Source organism: Canis lupus, chromosome X, assembly GCF_003254725.2.
Source record: "Canis lupus dingo isolate Sandy chromosome X, ASM325472v2, whole genome shotgun sequence".
NCBI lineage: Eukaryota > Metazoa > Chordata > Mammalia > Carnivora > Canidae > Canis > Canis lupus.
This window is the reverse complement of record NC_064281.1, coordinates 90,724,869-90,747,904: the sequence shown is the minus strand read 5'-3', so window position 1 is coordinate 90,747,904 and position 23,036 is coordinate 90,724,869. Positions and strand designations below refer to the sequence as shown.

General features: G+C 37.3%; 1 protein-coding gene and 1 non-coding gene across 13 annotated transcripts in view; both read left to right on the top strand.

Moving 5' to 3' along the window:
- KLHL13 (kelch like family member 13) overlaps positions 1-23,036 on the top strand; it is a 211,204-nt gene that overhangs the window by 8,177 nt on the left and 179,991 nt on the right. For 3 of the 12 annotated variants that reach the window (XM_025431314.3, XM_049107455.1, XM_035711915.2), the window contains exons 2-3: positions 1,349-1,419; positions 2,486-2,599. The exons of 6 other annotated variants lie outside the window; for them this stretch is intronic. The gene's annotated coding sequence lies outside the window, so the exon portion shown is untranslated. The remainder of the gene's footprint in view (positions 1-1,348; positions 1,420-2,485; positions 2,600-23,036) is intronic. 3 more of the 12 variants (XM_025431315.3, XM_035711919.2, XM_035711917.2) reach the window with 1 other exon arrangement.
- Positions 21,891-22,027, top strand: LOC112649550 (U4 spliceosomal RNA). Its single transcript, XR_003129619.1, has one exon. It is a non-coding gene; the product is annotated as a U4 spliceosomal RNA (small nuclear RNA).

Sequence of the window (23,036 nt, the reverse complement as noted above, 5' to 3'; positions counted from 1 at the left end):
GAGCTTTGTTTGCCTCCTCTGTAAATAGTCTCATTTGGTGGTTTTAAGGAATTAAGTGAACTAATGCATATCGAGTCCTAAGCATAATTCAGGCTTCCTAGTAGATGTTCATATTATTGACTCTTTGTAGATTTAATGGCTTCGCTAGTTAAAACTTGTGGCATACTATAGGAGCTTTGCCACTTATATATGAACCAGAAATGTAAGGGAAAATTGTTTCTTTCCTTTATATTGCCTTAATCCCATGGGAATGTTATTTTTTGAACATGTGTCTGTTACACAGTGAACTGACTGCTTAGAAGTAACACTAGTTTTCTGGCAGATAAGAAAGTTTATGGTAACTGCTTGGTTTATTACTTATTCAAAGATGGTATCACATTGAATGCAAGGAAAATGTCAATTTTTTAATATGATTGCCTATATATGTAATTTAAATATATATAATTTAAATATAGTATTTAGCTTAATAGAATGTAAAAGTTTAACCTTCATTTTGAAGGGAAAGGGAGGTGCAGAAAAATGTGTGCAATAAACAATGTTGTCTTTTAAACCTGGAGATTTTTGGTGTTGTGATACTCAGAGAGGTCATATATTTTCTTGATTTATCTTTATTCCAGATTTCAGGTCCTCATAGAAGAAAATAGTGAGATATTTATGACAGTTAAACTACTGGGAGGAGGGGTAATTCTGTTTGAATAATGTCTTCTATAGATTTTGAGTTGTTATGATTCCCTTCAGTTTTTATTATAGTTACTCTAGCAACAAATCAAGTCATACTTTAGAGATGATAAAAGTTCAGTAGCAGTTTTGATAAGCGAATGGGTAAGTCTAAGTAGGTTATTGAGAGTGGTTTCCAGTGTTGGAGGGCTAGTATAACCTTTTGGGTTGGAAGTGCACGAAAGTAGTGTTCCTGCATTCCCCTGTTCTGGTGTTCTTTATTTCTGATGTCAGACAAATGATGAGACAGTTGATCCTTGGGTAGCTGACCTGGTTATGGAATGCCATAGGCATGTAGAAGGGAATGAACCAAGAGACGCATTGCTCAAGTAACTGTATATTCACTGTATATTTTGTCATGATTATTACAATAATGTACATTCAAGTACTTCAAAAGCCAGCTCCCCATACTAATGAGATACATCATGTATTAAGCAGTGTTACATGCATTTATAGTCACCATGATCATCATCATATTTGAACATGAAAATACAATGTTCAAAAGTATTTTTAGAAAATTAGACTTATTGTGTCCTCAGGTAATAAGCTCAAATGTTAAGGATAATGCCATTTATTTATAGAGCAACTTTCTTTTGAAGCATGGTTAATTATTCTTATTTTATTATTTCAGTGGAGTATGCACAATGAGGTTGAATGACTTGCAGAAGGTCACATCGCCTGAGATGGAGCTAGGAGCCGAATGTAGGTCCCTTGGTTTTTAACAAAGTGCTTTTTCAATAATAATAATGTAGAAGACTTGTTTCCCAAAGGATTCTCCTCCCTCCCTCTTCCTTCCTTCCTTCCTTCCTTCCTTCCTTCCTTCCTTCCTTCCTTCCTTCCTTCCTTCCTTCCTTTCTTTTTTCTTTTCTTTTCTCTTTCTCTTTCTTTTCTTTTCTTTTCTTTTCTTTTCTTTTCTTTTCTTTTCTTTTCTTTTCTTTTCTTTTCTTTTCTTTTCTTTTCTTCTTGATTTACTTATTTATTTTGAGAGAGAGAGTGTGCGTGAGCGCAGGCCCGGAGGGGCAGAGGCAGTCTCACAAGCCGAGTCTCCCTGCACTGAGCGGGGAGCCTGACGTGGGGCTCCATCTCAGGTCCCTAAGATCAAGACCTGAGCTGAAACCAAGAGTCAGAGGCCCAACCACCTGTGCCACCCAGGCACCCTGGATTCTTTCATGTTTCTCATCTCTAATTTGAAGGGGTGAAACCAGAATTTCAGTAGTGGAGAGTCCAACCATAATTTGGTACTTGTATAACCTCTTTTACAATTGTGGCATTTAGCAAAGTGAGTTTTGGGTTTATTAAAAAATTTTGTAAGCACTTTTGGCATCATATAGATGTTTTATTTAAACATTCATGGGCAAGCATTTGTTAAGTAATTATATGTAAAGCATTCTACTAGAAGGAAGAACACAAATCTGCCGTGAAATATCCTACAATCTAGCAGGGGCAAGAGAGAACATGGAGCAACTTGATAGCAGCCAATACTAATATCAATCTGTAGTTACTAAATTATAATAGCACCCACTATGAGTATGGCACCTTGTAAGTGCTTTATATGCATGAACGCATGGAAACCACGTAACAATGCTATGAGGTAGTGACTGTTATTATCCCCATTTTACAGATGAGAAAACTGAGGCAAGAGAAATTAGGTAACTTCCCAAGGTTGCACACCTAATAAGTACAAGAGTTAGCATTCAAATCTATGCAACAGGTTTTAGAATCTGTGTTTTTTAACTGCAAGTTTTCCTTTTTATTCTATCTCTGACAGGGGACATTGTATAAGAGCATGGTAGCTAAACAAGGTATGCTAGAAAATTTTCCGGATGAATACAGAGGAAGGATCAGAGTAGGCTGTTAAAGTTGACAAGGTATTTTGAATAAGGTACGTTTAAAGCAGATCTTACCGAAAAGCAAATATATCTTCTGAACCTTTTAATGCCCAAAGCTATGTACATGTATGTTGCATCTGTATGCACAGGTGTGTGTGTGTGTGTGTGTGTGTGTGTGTGTGTTCATTTTGAACTGGAAAACAATTGCAAGGATAAATTGAGAAGACTTTATATGTTTTTAAAAATAAATATGTAACAACTTTATAGAGCCATAATTCAACTACCCTACAACTGACCCATTTAATGTGTACAATTCAGCGGTTTTTAGTATCTTCACAGAGTTGGGTAACCATCACCACGATCAATTTTAGAACACTTTCATCACCCCAAAAAGAGAAATAGGTGTTTTGAAATAAATGTAGCCACGAAGGGAATGGAAGTACTGTGCCTGTTGGTTCTACTGTTTTTCTGGCAAAATGTTCAGAGATCCCTGCTCTGTGTAGCTCAGATCTTATGCTGTTTTTTGCAGTGTAGCTCTAACTTGCTGCAGAAAGCCTTCGTTTAATTTCATTTTAGTCATTGACTAGTCTTTTAAAGGATTATGTATTTATCTGATTTTGAATTCTAAATCCATATTGATTGTATAGATTTGCTCATTATGTACTTATCACAAGCATACCACTATTAGTACTGCATTACTAAGCCAGACTTGTATTTAAAAACAAAAGTGCTAAAAAAAATAAAAAGTAAAACAAAACTGCTAAACTCACGGTATGCATGGCTCTCTCCTTGTCTACACCTGTTTCTATAGTGTGCCAGAACCAGAGATACCTGAGGAATTTTATGTGTACATATTGGCATTTTAAAATATTTTTTTTAAACTTTTATTTTATTTTATTTATGATAGTCATACAGAGAGAGAGAGAGAGAGAGGCAGAGACACAGGCAGAGGGAGAAGCAGGCTCCATGCACCGGGAGCCTGACATGGGATTCGATCCTGGGTCTCCAGGATCGCGCCCTGGGCCAAAGGCAGGCGCCAAACCGCTGCGCCACCCAGGGATCCCGGCATTTTAAAATATTTTTAAAGATTATGCCTGACATAGGTTAGTAATGGTTAGATGGTGGAGGTAAAAATAATACTTCTTTTTTGGCCACGATGTAGTATTGGGATGGTGTGTTTTGGAAAATGTTCCATAAAATCTATTCCATGATGTTGTTACAGGTATTGTGAAGTAATTGGAACTTTAAAAAATTTTTCAGCTACTCACACTTCACTAAAATATAGTCTGTTGTTATAGTAAAGGACATTTCTGTCTAGTGGGAGTTACCAAACCAGATATCTGTGTGGTGCAGGAGGGGCAGGCTATTCCCAGTTCTCCATTAGAGTGATAAGTTATAGTCAGTGTTATCTTTCCAACTAAAAAGAGGCTATTTATTGTTTATTATTAAAAATAATCTTTGGGGGACACCTGGGTGGTACAGTCATTTAAGCATCCAACTCTTGGTTTTGGCTCAGATCATGATCTCAGGGTTGTGAGATCAAGCCCTGTGTCGGCTCTGCACTGAGCATGGAGTTTGCTTGAGATACTGTCTCCCTCTTCCTCCTCCCCTCCTGCTCGTTCTGTCTCTCTCAAATAAATAAATCTTTACAAAATAAAAATACAATTAATTTTTAGACATAATTAGATGTCTTGAAGAATGTAGATATCTTTTTTAAATGAGTTAACCTTGGATTGGTCTCTTCCTACTTCTGATTTCACCTGCTTTTCCTTTCAGAATGATTTTGTAATGTTATTTTATGCTTCTTCAGTATTTTTAAAAAATGCTTATTATATACTTGAGTTTCTTTTCAGGAGCCTAAGTAGTTTCATTTGAAATTAAAGTGACTTGATTCACTCAAAATGATTTGCTATGTTAAGTATGTGTGTGTGTGTGTGTGTGTGTGTGTGTATGTGTATATAAGTAAGTCAGTCGGAGAAGGACAAACATTATATGTTCTCATTCATTTGGGGAATATAAATAATAGTGAAAGGGAATATAAGGGAAGGGAGAAGAAATGGGTGGGAAATATCAGAAAGGGAGACAGAACGTAAAGACTGCTAACTCTGGGAAACGAACTAGGGGTGGTAGAAGGGGAGGAGGGCGGGGGGTGGGAGTGACTGGGTGACGGGCACTGGGGGTTATTCTGTATGTTGGTAAATTGAACACCAATAAAAAAAATACAACTGAAAAAAATATATTTTAAACTGAACTATAGTTGACATACAATATAATATTAGTTTCAGATATACAGCGTATTATATAATGATTATATACAATAATAAATGCTCCAAGATAAGTGTAGGTATCATTTGTCACCATATAGAGTTATTACAATATCATTGATTATATCCCCTATGCTATACTTTTCCTCGCTGTGGTTTATTGATAAATGGAAGTTTGTACCTTTTAATTCCCTTCACCTATTTTGCCCACCGCTCCCCAAACCCTCTATTTTGGCAACAACCAGATTGTTCTCTGTTTGTTAGTCTGTTCTGTTCTGTTTGTTTGCTTTGTTTGTTTTTTTTTTTTTTTTAGATTCCACATATAAGTGAAGTCATATGGTATTTGTCTTTCTCTGACTTATTTCACTTAACACTCTCTAGGTCCATCCATGTTGTAACAAATGGCAAGATTATCATTCACTTTATGCCTGAGTAATATTCCAGCACGCACGCGCGCGCGCGCACACACACACACGTTCCACATCATCCTTACCCATTCATCTATCAGTGCATATTGAGGTTGCTTCCATATCTTGTTATTGTAAGCGATAGTACAATAAACATAGATATGCATATATCTTTTTGAATTAGTGTTTTATTTTTGGGGGGGTCAATACCCTCAGTTGGAATTACTGGATTGTATGGTATCTCTATTTTTAATTTTTGGGGAAGATCCCTGCTGTTTTCCAGAGTGACTGTACCAGTTTGCATTCCCACTCACAGTACACAAGTGTTCCCTTTTCTCCACATCCTCACCAACACTTCTTTCTTGTCTTTTTGATGCCAGTCTTTCTGACTGATGTGAGATACTATCTTACCTTGATTTGCATTTCCCGGATGATTAGTGATGTTGAGCATCTTTTCATGTGTCTGTTAGTTATCTGTATATCTTTGGAAAAAAGTCGATTCAAGTTCTCTGCCCATTTTTAATCAGATTACATATCTTTTCGATGTTGGGTTATATGAGTTCTTTATGTATTTTGGATATTAACCTCTTATTGGATATGCCACTTACAAATATCTTTACCCATTTGGCACATCTCCTATTTGTTTTGTTGATGGTTTCCTTCACTGTTCAAAAGCTTTTTAGTTTGATGTAGTTCCAGTAGCGTATTTACCTTTTGTTTTCCTTTCCTGAAGAGACTGATCGGGGAAAACAGTGCTAAAACGAACGTCTGTGAGTTTGCTACTGGGGGCACCTGAGTGGCTCAGTCAGTTAAGGATCTGTCTTCAGCTCAGGTCATGATCTCAGGGTCCAGGGATCAAGCCCAGTATCAGCTCTATGCTCAACAGGGTGTCTGCTTGTTTCTCTTTGCCCCTCCCCCCACCCATTCTCTTTTTCTCTCTCAAATAAATAAATCTTTTTTTTTTAAAAAGTGTTTGCTACCTATTTTTCTTTTAGGAGATTTATGGTTTCAGGTCTTATATTTAGGTCTTTAGTCCATTTTGAATTTGTTGTACTATGGCATAGTCTCATTCTTTTGCATGTTCAATTTTCCCAGCACCATTTATTAAAGAGACTGTCTTTCTTTGATTATATATGCTTGCCTCCTTTGTCTTAATTGACCTTATAAGTATGGGTTATTTCTGGGCTCTTTATTCTGTTACATCAGTCCTGTGTCTTTCTTTGCTTGTGTACCAGTACCATTCTGTTTTAATTACTATAGCTTTGTAGAACTGTTTGAAATCTGGGATTGTGATTCCTCCAGCTTTGTTTGTTTGTTTTTTTTAGTTTTAATTTAAATTCCAGTTAGTTAACATGCAGTGTAATATTAGTTTTAGGTGTGCAATGCAGTGATTCAACACTTCCATACAATACCTGGTGCTCATCACAAGTGCACTCCTTAATCATCATCATCTATTTCACCCATCCCTCCCCAACTCTCCCAGGTAACCCTCACTTTGTTCTCTATAGTTAAGAGTCTGTTTCTGTTTGCTACTCTCTTTTTTTCCCTTTGCTCATCTGTTTCATTTTGTAAATACCACATATGAGTGAGATCATATGGTATTTGTTTTTCTCTGACTTATTTGACATAGCATAATACACTCTAGTTCCATCCACATTATTGCAAATGGAAAGATTTCATTCTTTTTATGGCTGTGTAATATTCCAGTGTGTGTGTGTGTGTGTGTGTGTGTATGTGCATGTATAGACACCACATCTTGATCCATTCATTAGTCAGTGGACACTTAGGCTATTTCCATAATTTGGCTTTTGTAGATATTGCTGCTATAAACATCAGGGTGCATGTATTGCTTTGAATTAGTACTTCTGTATTTGGGTAAATACCTAGTAGTGCAATTACTGCATTGTATGGTAGATCTATTTTTAACTTTTTGAGGAACCTCCATACTGGTATGAGGTGATAGCTCATTGTAGTTTTGATTTTCATTTCCTTGATAAGTGATGTTGAACATCTTTTAATGTGTCTATTGGCCATCTGTATATCTTCTTTGGAACAATGTCTATTCATATCTTCTGCCCATTATTAATTGGATTATTCAGTTTTTGGATGCTTAGTTTTATTTATATATTTTGGATACTCATCCTTTGTCAGATAGGTCATTTGCAAATACCTTCTCCCATTCTGTAGGTTGGCTTTTAGTTTTGTTGATTCTTTCCTTTGCAGATTTTTATTTTGATACCTCCAACTTTGTCCTTTTTTTCTTTTTATTTTGTTTTTAAAGATTTTATTCAGTTATTCATGAGAGACACAGAGAGGCAGAGACATAGGCAGAGAGAGAAGCAGGCTCCATACAGGGAGCCTGACGTGGGACTTCATCCCGGGCCTCTAGGGTCATGCCCTGGGCCGAAGGCGGCGCTAAACCACTGAGCCACCCAGGTTGCCCTGTTCTTTTTTTCTTAAAATTGCTTTGGCTATTCAAAATCTTTTGTGGTTCCATTCAAAGTTTAGGATTATTTGAGTTCTGTGAAAATTACTATTGGTCTTTTGATAGGTTCTGCATTGAATCTGTAGATTGCTTTGCTTAGTATGAGTATTTTAAAAAATTTTTTTATTGGAGTTCAATTTGCCAACATTTAGCATAACACCCAGTGCTCATCCCGCCAAGTGCCCCCCTCAGTGCCCATCACCCAGTCACCGCAACCCCCCCACCCACTTCCCTTTCCACTACCCCTGGTTTGTTTCCCAGAGTTAGGTGTCTTTCATGTTTTGTCACCCTCACTGATATTTTCACTCATTTTCTCTCCTTTCCCTTTATTCCCTTTCACTAATTTTTATATTCCCCAAATGAATGAGACCATATAATGTTTGTCCTTTTCTGATTGACTTATTTCACTCAGCATAATACCGTCCAGTTCCATCCACGTCGAAGCAAATGGTGGGTATTTGTCATTTCTAATGGCTGAGTAATATTCCATTGTATACATATACCAAATATTCTTTATCCATAGTATGAATATTTTAACAGTATTCTTCCAATCCATGATCATGGTGTATCTTTCCATTCATTTGCGTAGTCTTCAGTTTCTTTCATCCTGGTCTTATAGTTTTTAGAGTATATGCCTGTCATTTCCTTGGTTACATTTATTCTTAGGCATTATTTTTTTGATACAATTGTAAATGAGATTGTTTTCTTAATTTTTCTTTCTACTAGTTCATTATTAGTATATGAAAATGCAGCAGATTTCTGTATATTAATTTTGTATCCCGCAACTTTACTGAGTTCATTTATTAGGTCTAATAGATTTTGGTCTGATCTTTATGGTTTTCTATATATAGTATCATGTCATCTGCAAATAGTAACAATTTTACTTCTTTCTTACCACTTTGGTTACTTTTTTTCTTGCCTGATTGCTGCAGCTAGGGCTTCCAGTACTATATATAATAAAAATGGCAAGAATGAAATTCCCTGTTTATTCCTGATCTCAGAAGAAGAGACTTGAGCTTTTTACTATTGAGTATGATCTTATCTCCTGGTTTGTCATATATGGCCTTTTTAATGTTGAGATATGTTCACTCTGAACACATGCTGTTGAGTTTTTATCTTGAACAAATGTTGAAATTTTCATATGCTTTTTCTGCATCCATTGAGATGATCATGTGATTTGTACCTTTCATTTTATTAATGTGGTATATCACATTGGTTGATTTGTAGATATTGAACAATCCTTGTATCTCTGAAACAAATTCCATTTGTTGTGGTGAACGATCCCTTTAATGTATTGTTTAATCTCATTGGTTAAAATTTGTTGAAGATTTTTAAATCTGTGTTCATCAGGGACATTATTCTATAATTTTATTTTTTTGTAGTTTCTTTGTCTAGTTTTGTTATCAGGGTAATGCTGGCCTCATAGAATGAATTTAGAAGCATTCCTTGCTCTTCTGTTTTCTGGAATTGTTTGAGAAGGATAGCTTTTAACTAGCTTTAAATGTTAGAGAGAATTCATGTATGAAGCTGTCTGGTCTTGGATTTTTATTTGTTGGGAGCTTTATTTTATTATTCTTTCGATTTATTAGTAATTGGTCCATTCAGATTTTCTGTTTCTTCCTGATTCAGTCTTGGACAATTGTGTGTTTCTAGGACTTTATCCATCTCTTCTAGTTTCTCCAGTTTGTTGGTGTATAATTTTTTTTTTTTATGATAGGCACACAGTGAGAGAGAGAGAGAGAGGCAGAGACACAGGCAGAGGGAGAAGCAGGCTCCATGCACCGGGAGCCTGACGTGGGATTCGATCCTGGGTCTCCAGGATCGCGCCCTGGGCCAAAGGCAGGCGCCAAACCGCTGCGCCACCCAGGGATCCCTGTTGGTGTATAATTTTTTGTAGCAGTCTCATAATCCTTGGTGTTTCTGTGGTTCCAGTTGTAACTTCTCTTTCATTTCTGATTTTATTTACTTGAGCCCTCTCCTATTTTTCTTGATGAGTCTGGCTATGGATTTATCGATTTTGCTTATCTTTTCAAGGTTCAAGCTCTTGGCTCTATTGATCTTTTATGTTGTGTTTTTAGTCCGTATTCATTTCTGTTCTTATCTTTGTTATTTACTTCTTTTTCCCTTTGGGCCTTGTTTCTTCTCCATTTTCTAGTTCCTTTAGGTATAACGTTAGACAGTTTATCTGAGATTTTGTTTCTTGAGACAGGCCTGTATCATAATAAACTTTCTCTGAACTTTTTTCCTTGTGTCTCAAAGATTTTGAACCGTTGTACTTCCATTTTCGTTTGTCTCCAGGTATTTTCTGATTTCCTCTTTGATTTTTTTGTTGACCATTGGTTGTTTAATAGCATGTAGCCTCCACATCTTTGTGTTTTTTTTTGAGGTTTTTTTTTCTTATAATTTATATTTACTTTCATACCATTGTTTTCAGAAAGAATGCTGGATATGATTTTAATCTTTTAAAATTTATTAAGGCTTGTTTTGTTGGCTAACATGTTATCTATCTTGGAGAGTGTTCCATGTCCATTTGAAAATATTGTGTATTTTACTATCTTTAGATGGAATGTTCTGTATGTATCTGTCCATCTGGTCTAATGTGTCACTCACTGCCACTCTTCCCTTATTGATTTTCTGTCTGGATTATCATCCATGGATGTAAGTGGACTGTTAAGTCCCCTACTATTATAGTATTAGGTATAGTATTATGTATAGTATTCACTTCTTATGTCTGTTAATATGTGCTTTACATATATCAATGCTCTTATGTTGGGTGAATATATATTTACAGCTGTTATATCTTCTTGTTGGATTGACCCTTTTATCATTATGTAATTCCCTCCTTTGTGTCTTGTTACAGTCTATGTTTTAAAGTGTATTTTGTCTAAGTATTATTACCTCAGCTTGTTTTTTGTTCCATTTGCATGGAATATATTTCTTCATCCCTTTCACTTTCAGTCTGTATGTGTTTTTATGTCTCATCCAGGCAGTATATAGGTGGGTATTGTTTTTTTTTATCCATTCAGTCACCCTATGTCTTTTGATTATAGCATTTATCCGATTTACATTTAAAGTAATTATTGGGAGCCCCTGGCTGGCTCATTTGGTGTAGTGTGCAAATCTTGATCTCAGGGTTGTAAGTTCAAGACTCATGTTGGGTGTAGAGATTACATAAAAATAAAATCTTTTAAAAAATTAAAATAAAGTTATTATTATTATTCTTAGAGCACATGTGAGGGGGGAATGGGAGGGGCAGAGAGAGAGAGGGGGAGAGAGAAACCCAAGAAGCTACACACCCAGGGCAGAGCCTGATACGGGGCATGATCCCACAATCATGATCTGAGCAAAAGTCAAGAGTCATGCTTAACTGACTGAACCACCCACACACCCCATAAAGTATTTATTAATATGTATGTACTAATTGCCATTTTGTTATTTGTTTTTTGGTTGTTTTTGTAGTTCTTCTCCATTGTTTTTTTCTCTTGCTGTCTTCCCTTGTGATTTGATGATTTTCTCTGGGTTACATTTGGGGTTTTTTTTTTTTGTGTATCTCTTATAGATTTTAGCTTTTACCATGAGGTTCCCATATAACATCCTGTGTATATAACAGTCAATATTAAGTTGACAGTTTCTTAACTGCAAACACATTCTAAAAATACTATATTTTTATCCCTCCCAACCACATTTTATGTGTATGACCTCATATTTTATATCTTTTCATTTTTGTATATCACTTTACTAATTTTTATAGGTATAATTTTACTATCTTTGACTACTCCTTATTTCTCCTGATGGTTGTGGGCTGCTGCTGTGGCTGCTATGGGCTTGCTGATGGGCAGAGCTGGTCCCCTCCTTTCTAGAAAAAGTGTTGCTTTGGAGGTGTGCTGGTTCGGGCCGGGACTAAGTGCGCTGGGTGTGGTGGAGCAGTTGTCACTTTGAGGGGGATTGGCAGTCTTAACTGGGTCTGCCTGACAGATGTGGTGGGTTAGGGAGTGCTCTGTACTTGTATCTTCCAGAATGAATGGGTTGAGTGGGTTGGGCCTGGGATGCATGCTGGGACCAGGTGAGTGGTGGTATTAAGGCAAATGGTGAGTGTCAGAACTGGCTCCTGCCAGCATCTGGCCAACTAGGCTGAAGGAGGCCAAGAAAAATAGCATCCAACAGCACTTCCATTCCTGGAGAAAACTACAGGTCCCTGTCCCCTCACCACATTCCCTAAAACCAGTCAATTATTAGGGAGTAACTCTGAGTTGGAATGATCTATTATAGTGACCCTTGGAGAAAGGAGTATCATTTCCAGATAGCCCCTGACTTCCTCAGAGTTAAACCCCACTAGTTTGCAAAGCTAGACATATTTTTGGGAATTGTTTTTCCAATGCAGGTCCTCAGGGTGGGGTGCCCAGTGTGGGGCCTGGTCCCTCTTTTCCTCAGGCAGGACCTGTAATCCTGTGGCATCCCTTCCACTTCTGGGTCAAAGTGCCAGGTGTTTGTTTACAGAGCACATCTCTGCCCTTCCTGCTCTTTTTTCCACAGCTGTTTACTCTAGCTGTGGAAGAGCTGTTCTTATAGTCCTTAGGTCATTTTCAGAGTATGTTGCATTTTATGTAGTTGAAGCCTCAGTGTGTCTGTGGGAAGAGGTGAGCTCAGGATCCTCCTACTCTTCCCTGAATATATTTTTTATTTCCTTAAATGGATTCTGTGTTCATCATGTGTGGTGATGTTGTCATGATCTTGCAGCTAGTGGGTAGGATAGAATTAGACAAGGTGCACTGCTGTCACCAGAAGAGGAAAACTATACCTTTATGATTAATTAGGTGGAAGTGCATCTTTATCATAGAGATTAATAGTTCACATCACCTAGAGTCACCTAGGATATGAGATACTGTGAAGTTAAAAAAAAAAGGATGCTTGATTTAGGAGTTTCGATGTCTATTTTGATGCTGCCTTTTTTCATTGCTAATTTTGTTTATTAGGCCATTATGATAGTGGGCTATATGGAAAGGGGTCAGAAATCTGCTGATTTAAGACAAGCCAAACTTGTCTGGCTTAAGAGGGCCATTGTGACAATGAGAAAGTATCACTCATTTAGAAGAGAAGATTGAGAGTGATGGAAATAACCAGTTTTCTATGACTTGAGATATCATTCACTGATATTAAAAAATGAACCCATTACATTATTCTCATAAACGTCACAGTAGTTTGATTTTCTGCTTAATTTAGTGCCCAAAATGATGTAGACTCCGTAAGAGTTGAGAATGGCTCTAAGTGACTGTGTGTGGGTTAGATCTGTTTACCTGTGTTAAGGATGAATCTGCTTTCCCTGCATATAAAGGACTTTCGCTGGCTTTAATTAGCCTTACTATATAGGGCAACACTCTCTGATGAGAGGAAATGAGTTATTTCATGTAAATTCATTCAAGAAAAATTAGCGAGCACCTTCTGACCCATGTCCTGAGGCTGTAGAGGTGAACAAGGCAAAAACCTACTCTTACTCCCAGAGACAGTCACAGGATCCCATTCATTTTCTTTGTTCTTCTCAAATTCTGCAGAAAGGCCTTAGAAGGTCTAGCACATCTTCCTTGACTCTTGGTGTATGGAGTCATAACTATAAGGAGGAAAAGGAAAGCTGGTCTCTAGCTCCATCAAGCTGAAGTGCTGCCCTTAGTTAGAAACCCTTGTTTAATCCTTGTGTGCCCCCAAGTACCTTCTTGATTGTTATCTATATCCCTTTCCAGTAACTTAATGGAGACTGTAAGATCATGGTTGTGACCATCGTCATTTAATTTCCAACTGCAGAAATAGTGGAAATACAAGCTGCCAAAGGATTTGTATAAGAATAGGTAATTTCCATGACATAGTATGACGTGACAGGCACCTAATGGTCCTGCCTGTTTGAAAAATGTTACTTCCGGGATCCCTGGGTGGCGCAGCGGTTTGGCGCCTGCCTTTGGCCCAGGGCGTGATCCTGGAGACCTGGGATCGAATCCCATGTCGGGCTTCCGGTGCATGGAGCCTGCTTCTCCCTCTGCCTGTGTCTCTGCCTCTCTCTCTCTCTCTCTCTCTCTGTTACTATCATACGTAAATAAAAATTAAAAAAAAAAAGAAAAATGTTACTTCCATAGGTACTGAAGTCTTAACCATTTGTCTGACATTTCCATGATTTGGTTAGACCTGTGCCTCTGAAGATTTTTGTTGGTTAGTTTGGGTTTTGGGTTTTAGTTAACAGAATCACTTTAAAAAAAATTAGAGAGGGAGGGGGAAGAGGTAGAGGGAGAAGGAAAGAAAGAATCTTGAGCAGACTCTGTGCCCAGCAAGGAGCCTGATGTGGGGGCTCCATCTCACGACCCTGAGCTGAAATCAAGAGTTAGATTCTTAACTGAGGTGCCCCAGCAGAACCACTTTTTATTCCTTTTTACAGATTTTTTTTACTGATTTATTAGAGAGAGATAGAGAGAATGAGAGAGGAAGGGGCAGAGGGAGAAGAAGCACACTCCCCACTGAGCAGGGGGCCTGATGTGGGGCTCGATCCCAGGACCCCTGGCATCATGACCCAAGCCAAAGGCAGACACATAACCAACTGTGCCTCCCCCAACAGAACTACTTTTTTAAAACCATGAATTAACATGAGCCCATTGCTGTACTGTCCTGACCACATTATATAGGTCTGTAATTCATGCTGACAACCCATTTTTTGCCTTCTCTTCATGTTTACTCTACTTAGCATTGTTTTAACATAATGACATTCTGATAACCTGTACATGCTCACTAAAACTTGAAAGATGGGAATTCTAGAACTCCTTATCTGTCTATTCATTTATTTTTAGAACTACTTTTTTATTGTTTGGTGTTATTGGTAAGTATGAGCATTTCTGGAGTCCTTCAGATCCAGTTTTAAATTCCACTGCATAGTCATGTAGATAGAAGTTATCTGCTGTAACAAAGGCCCCCAAATGCAGTGCCTTAAACAAGCTTGTTCTTTCCCACATCAGGGTTGGATGGCAGCTCCTCAGTTATTAGGCTCTTTCTGTCTTGTCCTGCTATCCTCAAAGAGCATCTTCCATGTTGTGATTAGAGCTGGCTGCTTTAACTCAATATCACATTCTTATTCTAACCAAAGGGATGGCAGAAGGGGCAGGAGATAAGACACTCCTTCCACTTAAGGATATAGCTTAACAGTTTGTGTATATCCATTTCTCATATATCCCACTGGCCAGACCTTAGTCCTGTGGTGACACCTAGCTATAAGGGAGTCTGGAAAATGTGGTCCTTAACTATGTGGCCATGTGCCCAGTTAATATTATTTTATTAGAAGGAAAGAAAAGGTATTGGGGGGCAACTCACAGTCTCTGCTGTACACTCTCACATCAAATTTTGTGATTTCTCTGGGAATATTATTTTCATAAATATTGGGTACCCAGTTGCTTTAGAATTAGAATCCAAACTTGTCAGCATGACAGATTTTGGCTCCTGACTCTCCCTCTAGCTCCTCTCTCAGCCCTCCTAATGTTGCATTCTAAATTGCACTTCTGCCAACTATTGCCCTCATACTTTTGTAATTGCAACTTTTCCTGAAATGATGTCTACTTTTTGTTCTTCAGGAGTTTAGTTGTCACCCGTCCTGGGAACATTTCCTTGAGCCTCTTCTATTTCACAGCTGCTGCTCATTGTCTCTTTCATATATTTTTATAGTATCATATGTGTCTTTCTTTTGTGATCTTTATTACAAGGAGTGCTTTTACTTCCCTGTGTCTCCCACTGAGGGACAAGGGCCAGGTCAGTCACCTCTATGTTGTCTGCTATGATACCTGATCCTGATGTTTTACTACTGTTTGTTGAGTGAGAAAATGAGTGAATGGCTATTTAGCTTACTAATTGTGGCTGATTAAGCTGGGAGCTCTTTTGTCATTTGGAAATTGCCGTACTTAGAATATTACTCAGTAGCCAGGACTGGGTCAGTTTATAATAGGCATTGGTAAAATAAAATAGCTTGAAATATTTATCAGATGACTAAAACATATACACATTATAGGAGATGCAAAAAATAGATGTGTAGAATTTCAGAGCAAGAGGGAGCCCTAGGTATCATCTATTCCAACCCTACTGCTTTTAGAAAGGTATATAATATATTGGAGAGGAAAAAGTTAAATCACTTGCTCAAGGGCCTCTGTGTTCAAGGAGCTTGCAGTGTCATTGGGTAGATGATATGTACAGACGTGAAAAATGTGATTGACAAAAAGTGCCCAAAGAGTAGAGAAGGCTGAACTGGTCAAGGTAGGTTCAACCATAGCCTTAGGTTTAGAGGTGAGTATTGATGGCTGGGAAGGATTTTGATATGAGAGGATATTTTAGATGTAGGCAATGTGTGAATAAAAGTACACATATAAGGGATGCCTGGGGTGGCTCAGTCAGTTAAGCCTCTGACTCTTGATTTTGGCTCAGGTTATGATCTCAGGGTCATAAGATCGAGTTCTGTGTAAGACTCCTTGCTGGGCATGGAGCCTGCTTAAGGTTCTCTCCTTCTGGGGCTCCTGGGTGGCTCAGTGTTTGAGCATCTGCCTTTGGCTCAGGTCGTAATCCTGGGGTCATAGGATTGAGTCCCATATCAGGCTCCCCATAGGGAGCCTGCTTCTCCCTTTGCCTATTATCTCTGCCTCTCTCTCTCTCTCTCTGTCTCATGAATAAATAAATAAAATCTTTAAAAAAAAAGGTTCTCTCATTCCCTCTCACTTTACCTCTCCCCCCTTAAAAAAGTGCACATATAAGAATTTATAGGTGACTGTTGGGATCTGTTCCATTGAATGGTATTTACTAACAAGAGAGAGGAGAAAAATAGAGTCAGAAAATGGAGGGACTTGAATACCATACTGCAGAAGGAAACCACTGGCACTTTTTGAGTTGGTGACTGATATAATGAAAATGATTTTTGCATGTTTTATTTGACTGGTAGGTGGACTGAGTTGAAGGCTAAATGGGTCGTGAAACTGGCACATTGTCTAACATGCTGACTAAAAAACATTAACTTAGTGGATTCCAAAGTTTTTGCTCGATGGCAAAAATATGAAACAGCAGGAGTTCCTGTGATAATTAACATGTCTGCTTTTTTCTTAATGGAAAAAGTAAGCCCAAGCAGCAAGTTTGTAATATTATAACGTGCATATATTAGTCATGACGTGACATACTGTAGATAATTGCATAAACTCTCACGTCACACTATTAAGCTGTACAAATTCCGGAAGTAACTGAGAATGTGGTAGCAGCTGCAGCACCAGGCCTTGCTCTTTTGCCAGTCCAGCCAATTAACATGAAGTGGCATGAACCTCTCAATGCATTTGGAAACTATTTTTGTTTAAAAATGTTTTCTTAGGAAACTAGAATGGAATATTGTACTTTGGTGCAAAACAGAAGCAAAGAGAGAACAATAGAGATATATACTAACTTTATCTAAAAATGGAAAATATTTATATGGTTAGGGATGAGTGTACTTCTTTAAGGGCAATATATGTGTGTCTGTGAAGGGATCTGTAGATGGGCTTAATGTAGGCTTTCAAAAAAGTCTAAGTTTATAGCTTCAGAAACATATATTGAATACTTAATCATTTTTTAAGGTCCTCTATGAGAAGAGTTTGATATTTATCTTTCTCCTAAGAATTACAGGGAAAAATCCAGTTAAATGAAGGTTCATTTAAGCTGTGTTTATTTGAGCCTAGCATATTTATGAAACATTTTAGGAAGCTTACCCAAAAAATGTTTGTTTCAGATGTTGTACAATTAAAAGTGTCAATACATATTCTATAGTAGTTTTGTACTTCAGCATGATTTAAAGTTAACTGTATGTTGGCTTTCGAAAATTAAAAGCATTTTCACAAATAAAAGAGTATATTTTTCCTCTGACCCCTCACCCCCTACTGTGTTAGAAAATTTGGTAAACTTTAGCCCATTATAAGCTTCTTATGCCTTTATAAAAACATGAAAATCCATTAACAGCTAGTTTCAGCATCATATACTATTATAAGACTTGTTATTGTAGGAAAGTCATGCTATTGAATATGCCTTTAAGACATAAAATCAGTTCTCATGATCTCCTAGCTATAATGTATTTTTAAAAATTCATTTGTTCTAGTTCCCAATGTGATTGAAATACTAATTGGAATACTTAAAATAATTTGCAGTATATTATTTAATAGGAATCTTTCAATAAACATCAGCACACAGGCTGCCTATGTATTACATAAAATCGTACTTAATCATTGTAGTCTTAAGAATTATAGTAGCAGTTAAGTGTATTAGCTCTAAGCCTGACTTAAAATTAGACTTCCACTTGCTACTTGCGTGTTAATAAGCAAGTTACTTAATTTCATTGGGTTATGGTTGCCTTGTCTCAAATGGAAAAAACAAAGAATTTTATAGGAATCAAATAAGGATGCCTGGGTGGCTAAGTGGGTTAGCCATCTGAGTCTTGATTTCGGCTCTGGTCATTCTTGGAGTCTTGAGGTAAGCCCTGCATCAGGTTCTCCACTCAGCAGGGTGTCTGCTGAAGATTGTCTCTCTCCCTCTTCTTGTGCCCCTTCCCCTGCCCCCTCTCTCTCAAAAATAAGCAAATAAATCTGTGAAAAGAATAAAATAATGCATGCAAGTGTTTAGCACAGTACCTACAAAATTTTAAGGTCCACTGAATGCTAGCTATTATTATTTTATATAAATAGTATAATTTGATTTTCAAAAGAATCTTGGCTGTTAGTTTAAATTTTTTCCAGCTATTTTATTTAAAGCAAACATCTATAGAAGAAAAAACATCAAAAGAATGAGGTAGGTGACAACATCAGCAACTTAATAGCTATCAAAGAATAGGGGACATTTTTGTCAGGTAAATTACTTGTTATTGTTGTCAAGTACTTGGACAAATAACTAAAGAAAATGACAAAAATTAACCACCAGGCTTTGAATGATTTTGCCTTACCTCTTATTGATAGGATTTGTTTTGAATTGCCTCAGTATTAATTAGGAAATACCTTGATTTTAATTAGACTTTTAAAAAACTTTATTTTGTTTTTTTTTTTAAACTTTATTTTGAAATAATTACTGATTCACAGGCACTTGAAAAGACAGAACAGAAAGAAATCATGTGTCCTTCTCCTTGTTTTCCCCAATGTAACTGTAGTACTTTATCAAAGCCTAAAAAATTGACATTGGTACAAAGTGTTTATAATTCTATACTGTTTTGTCTCATTGTATATGCATGTAACCACCTCCACATCAAGATATAGAACTATCCTATCTTCATAAACACAATTTAGACAACTCAATAAGGAAGGAAAGAAATCTATTGTATTTACCCATATTTTTCTTACCATGTTCTTTCTTTCTTCCTGATATTGCAAGATTTCTTGTTTTATCATTTCCTTTCAGTTTAGACATCCTCCTTTAGCCTTTCTTTTAGAGTTGGTCTGCTGGTAACAAATTCAGAGTTTTCCATATCTGGGAATACATTGATTTCTCCTTCATTTCTGAAGGATATTTTTGCTGGATATCGGATTCTGGGTTGCCAGTTCCTTTCTTTCCATACTCGAAAAATCTTGTGTGCCCCTTCCTTATGGCCTCCATGGCTTACTGATGAAAAATCTGTCATGTGAATTATTCTATCCTGTAGGTCAGGTGGCATTTCTCTGTCTCTGATTTCAAGATATTTTTATTTGTCAAAAGTATGACTGTGGTGTATATTAGATTAGATTTCTTCAGATTTACCCAATTTGGGGTTCACACAGCCTCTTGAATTTGTAGGCTTATTTCTTTTGCCAAATTTGGTAAGTTTCCAACCATTATTCCTTTGAGAACTCTTTCAGCTGAACCCTATTTTTCTCTCCCTCTCGGACTCTGATGGCATGAATGTTAAATCTTACATTACAGTCCCCCAAATCCTGATGTTCTCTTTGTTTTTTCTCTCCCTTTTGTTTAGGTTGGCTAATTAGTATTATTCTGTCTTTGAGTTCACTGATTATTCTCTTCTCCTTTCATTCTTCTGTTGAATCTATCTGCTGAGTATTTTATTTCAGTTATTGTATTTTCTAGTTTTAAAAGTTCCATTACATGCATCTTTATATTTTCTATTTCTTTACTGTGACTTCTATTTCTGTTCACTGAGATCATTTTTTCGTTTGTTTCGGGCATGTTCATAATTGCTTGTTCAAGGATTTTTATGATGGCTGTTTGAAAATCTTTGTCACATAATGTTAACATCTCTGTCATCTTGATGTTGACATTTATTTATTTTGTCATTCGGCTTGAGATCCTTTTGATTATTGGTATGAGTGATTTTTTTTTGGATATAGACTTGGACATCTTAAGCATGTCACAAGATTTGGAATTGCATTTAAGCCTTCTGCTTTACCCAGCTTCTCCTGGCACCACTCTGTCAGGGTTGAGGACAATGGTGCCTCATTATTGCCAGGTGGGTCTAGACATTCACATTCCCCAGTTGACCTCTGTTGATGCTTGAGGGGTCAGTTCTTCATTACTGATGGGTGAAGGTGGGAGTACTGGTTCCTTATAAGGCCTCCAGTGATACATCCCTGACTGAAAAGGGTAGGAGTGCATTGTTACTGCTCTGTGCATGGTCTCCACTGGTGCAATGGCAGGAGATAGCCACATTACCACTGGACGATGTGCAAATTCTGACTCTCCAGCCGGCCTCCTCTCACACCACCCCATCAGGGGCTAATGTGCCTCATTACAGCCTTGTGAGGGTGGAAGTTTAGGCTCCCTGCCAAGCCTTTAGTGATGTGGGGATAGTTAGATTTTTTCTGTGGTGTTTGGCTGGAGTAGAACAGTTCTTGTCTAAAAGTGTTCTGTCCTGCTAAGCTGCCCCTTTCCTGATGATTTGGTTAGGTGAACATACCTTTCTTAGGGTTTTTCCCCCCCTTCATGCTCATTGTCATTTCTGGGTTTTCAGCTTCAGCTTCACACCGGGAATATATGAGGTTAGTAGAAAACTCACCACTATGTTGTTCCTTGCTCCTGAGTTCCCTAGCCAGTCTGCCTCTCCTCTCCACCTTTCAGAGCATTCTTGTATTTGTTTTGTATATAACACCCATGGCTTTTGGCTGGACTTTGTAGGAGGAATAGGAAGAAAGACATCTACTTCATCTTTTCAAAAGGAGAAGTTTGACTGACTTATTTTCGGTGTTTCTGAAATCTTACTAATTATTAAGGTTTAATTACATCTCAGAATTTGAACCTGGAGACTTATCCTGACTGAGACATTTTGGAGTAGCTTTGTATGCCATCATTTTACTTTAGTAGTAATCTTGTTTAAAGGTATCTTTATATAGGCAACATTTCTTTAGAAGGCAAAGTGCTAATTCAAGAGGCATCACACACACCCCCATTCAAGAGTCTGTTACACCTTTAAAATTTTGCATATATTAAACAGATACGCCTTGAGATAAGGGCAATAAAAGAGGACGGATGTATAGATGACAGATTTCACAGAGAATAAAATCTTAGAGTAAGAGTGCAAGACTAGTGTCATACTGAATTTAGTAATGTAATTATAATGCTTAAGTAATGATTAAACTTGCATGTTATTGCAGCATTAGTTAACTAGCAAACACATAATTCTTCTTAAAATCCTTTAGAGACATATTGTATTGGCACACATTATTGTTTTACATGTCCTGAAACAGTAAATATAGATTGGACTGATTGAAAGACTTGCTGCTTTAGCAATGAATTTCCTTGGTACCTTAGTATCTCACTGTGATTTTACTTTGTCTTTTCTGTTGTTTTCCTCTTAAAGGAGTTAGAGAACATGGCTTCAAAATAATTGCAGTGGCAAAGCCTTTCTTTTGCTCCTAGAGTTGAGGTATACTGCTAGAAGGGGCCATTGATGGCCCCAGAGATAAAATTTATCTTAGGATAATGAAATATTCAGAGCCGAATGTGAACATACATATCACTCCACTCAGTTGAGAGGTGAAGAATCTGAAGCCCAGAGATTGTTGTCAGACTTGGGTGAGTTAACTACTTAGAAAGAAGTGGCACTTGAATTCAGATTCCCTGATCTTGAGGCCATTGTGTTTTCCATTAGCTGGTACAGTGAGGGGAGACTGTGTCCTAGAGCCTGCTCCAAAATTATGGTGGGGGGATGGCAAGGACAAAAGTAACTATAGAATGTGGTAGAAAGTTACTGCTCAACTTTGCGCAGTGGCAGTATCGTAGCCAATGAGGTTTATCCGAGGCGCGATTATTGCTAATAGAAAGTTACTGCTCTAATAAAAGAGGGTCAGATAAAGTTCTGTGAAATGTAATTATTTAGTCATTTAAAAATATACTTCCATTCAAAAATGTACTTCAGTTCTGTCCTATGAATACATAGGGAAAAGGAAAGAAGTCAGAAAACTAACTTCCAAACCCTTTAAGTGAGTAAGATCCTTGAGTTTGTGGATTTTTAGTTTGAAAAGTCATGCTCCTAGTGTAAAAATGTAGACAGTAGTGCTTGGTTTAGACTTTTTCATAATTTATTTAACCCAAGGTAAATTTTTATATATAGGCACACCTCATTTTATTGTACTTTGCTTTTATTGCACTTCACAGATATTGTGTTTTTATAAATTGAAGGTTTGTGACAGCCCTGCATTGAGTCTGTCAGTGCCATTTTTACAAAGCATTTGTATGTCTCTGTTTCACATTTTGACAATTCTTGAACTATTTCAAACTTTTTCATGATTATTATATTTGTTATGGTGATCTGTGATCTTTGATGTTCCTATTCTGACTGTTTTAGAGCATCATGAAATGCATGCATATAAGATGGTGAACTTAATTTATAAATTTTGTGTGTGTTCTGACTGCTCCATTGACCACACGTTCTCCAGTCTCCTTCTTCTGGGGCCTCCCTATTTCCTAAGACACACAATATTGAAATTATTTAAATTAACAACCCTACAATGGCCTGTAAGTGTTCAAATGAAAGGGGCCATGTGTCTCTCATTTGAAATCACTAGATAGAAATGGTGAAGCTTAGTGAAGAAGGCTTGTCATAAGCTGAGACAGGCTGAAAGCCAGGCATCTTGCACCAAACAGTTAGCCTCCTTGTGAATGCAAAGAGAAAGTTCTCGAAGGAAATTAAAAGTGCTACTCCAGTGACTACATGAATGATACATAAGCAAAACAGCCTACTGCTGATACAGAGAAAGTTTGAGTGGTCTGGACAGAAGATCAAACCAGCCGCAGCATTCCCTTAAGCCAAAACCTAATCCGGAGCAAGACCTTAACACTCTTCTATTCTATGAAGGCTGCAAGAGAGGAAGAAGCTGCAGGAGAAAAGTTCGAAGCCAGG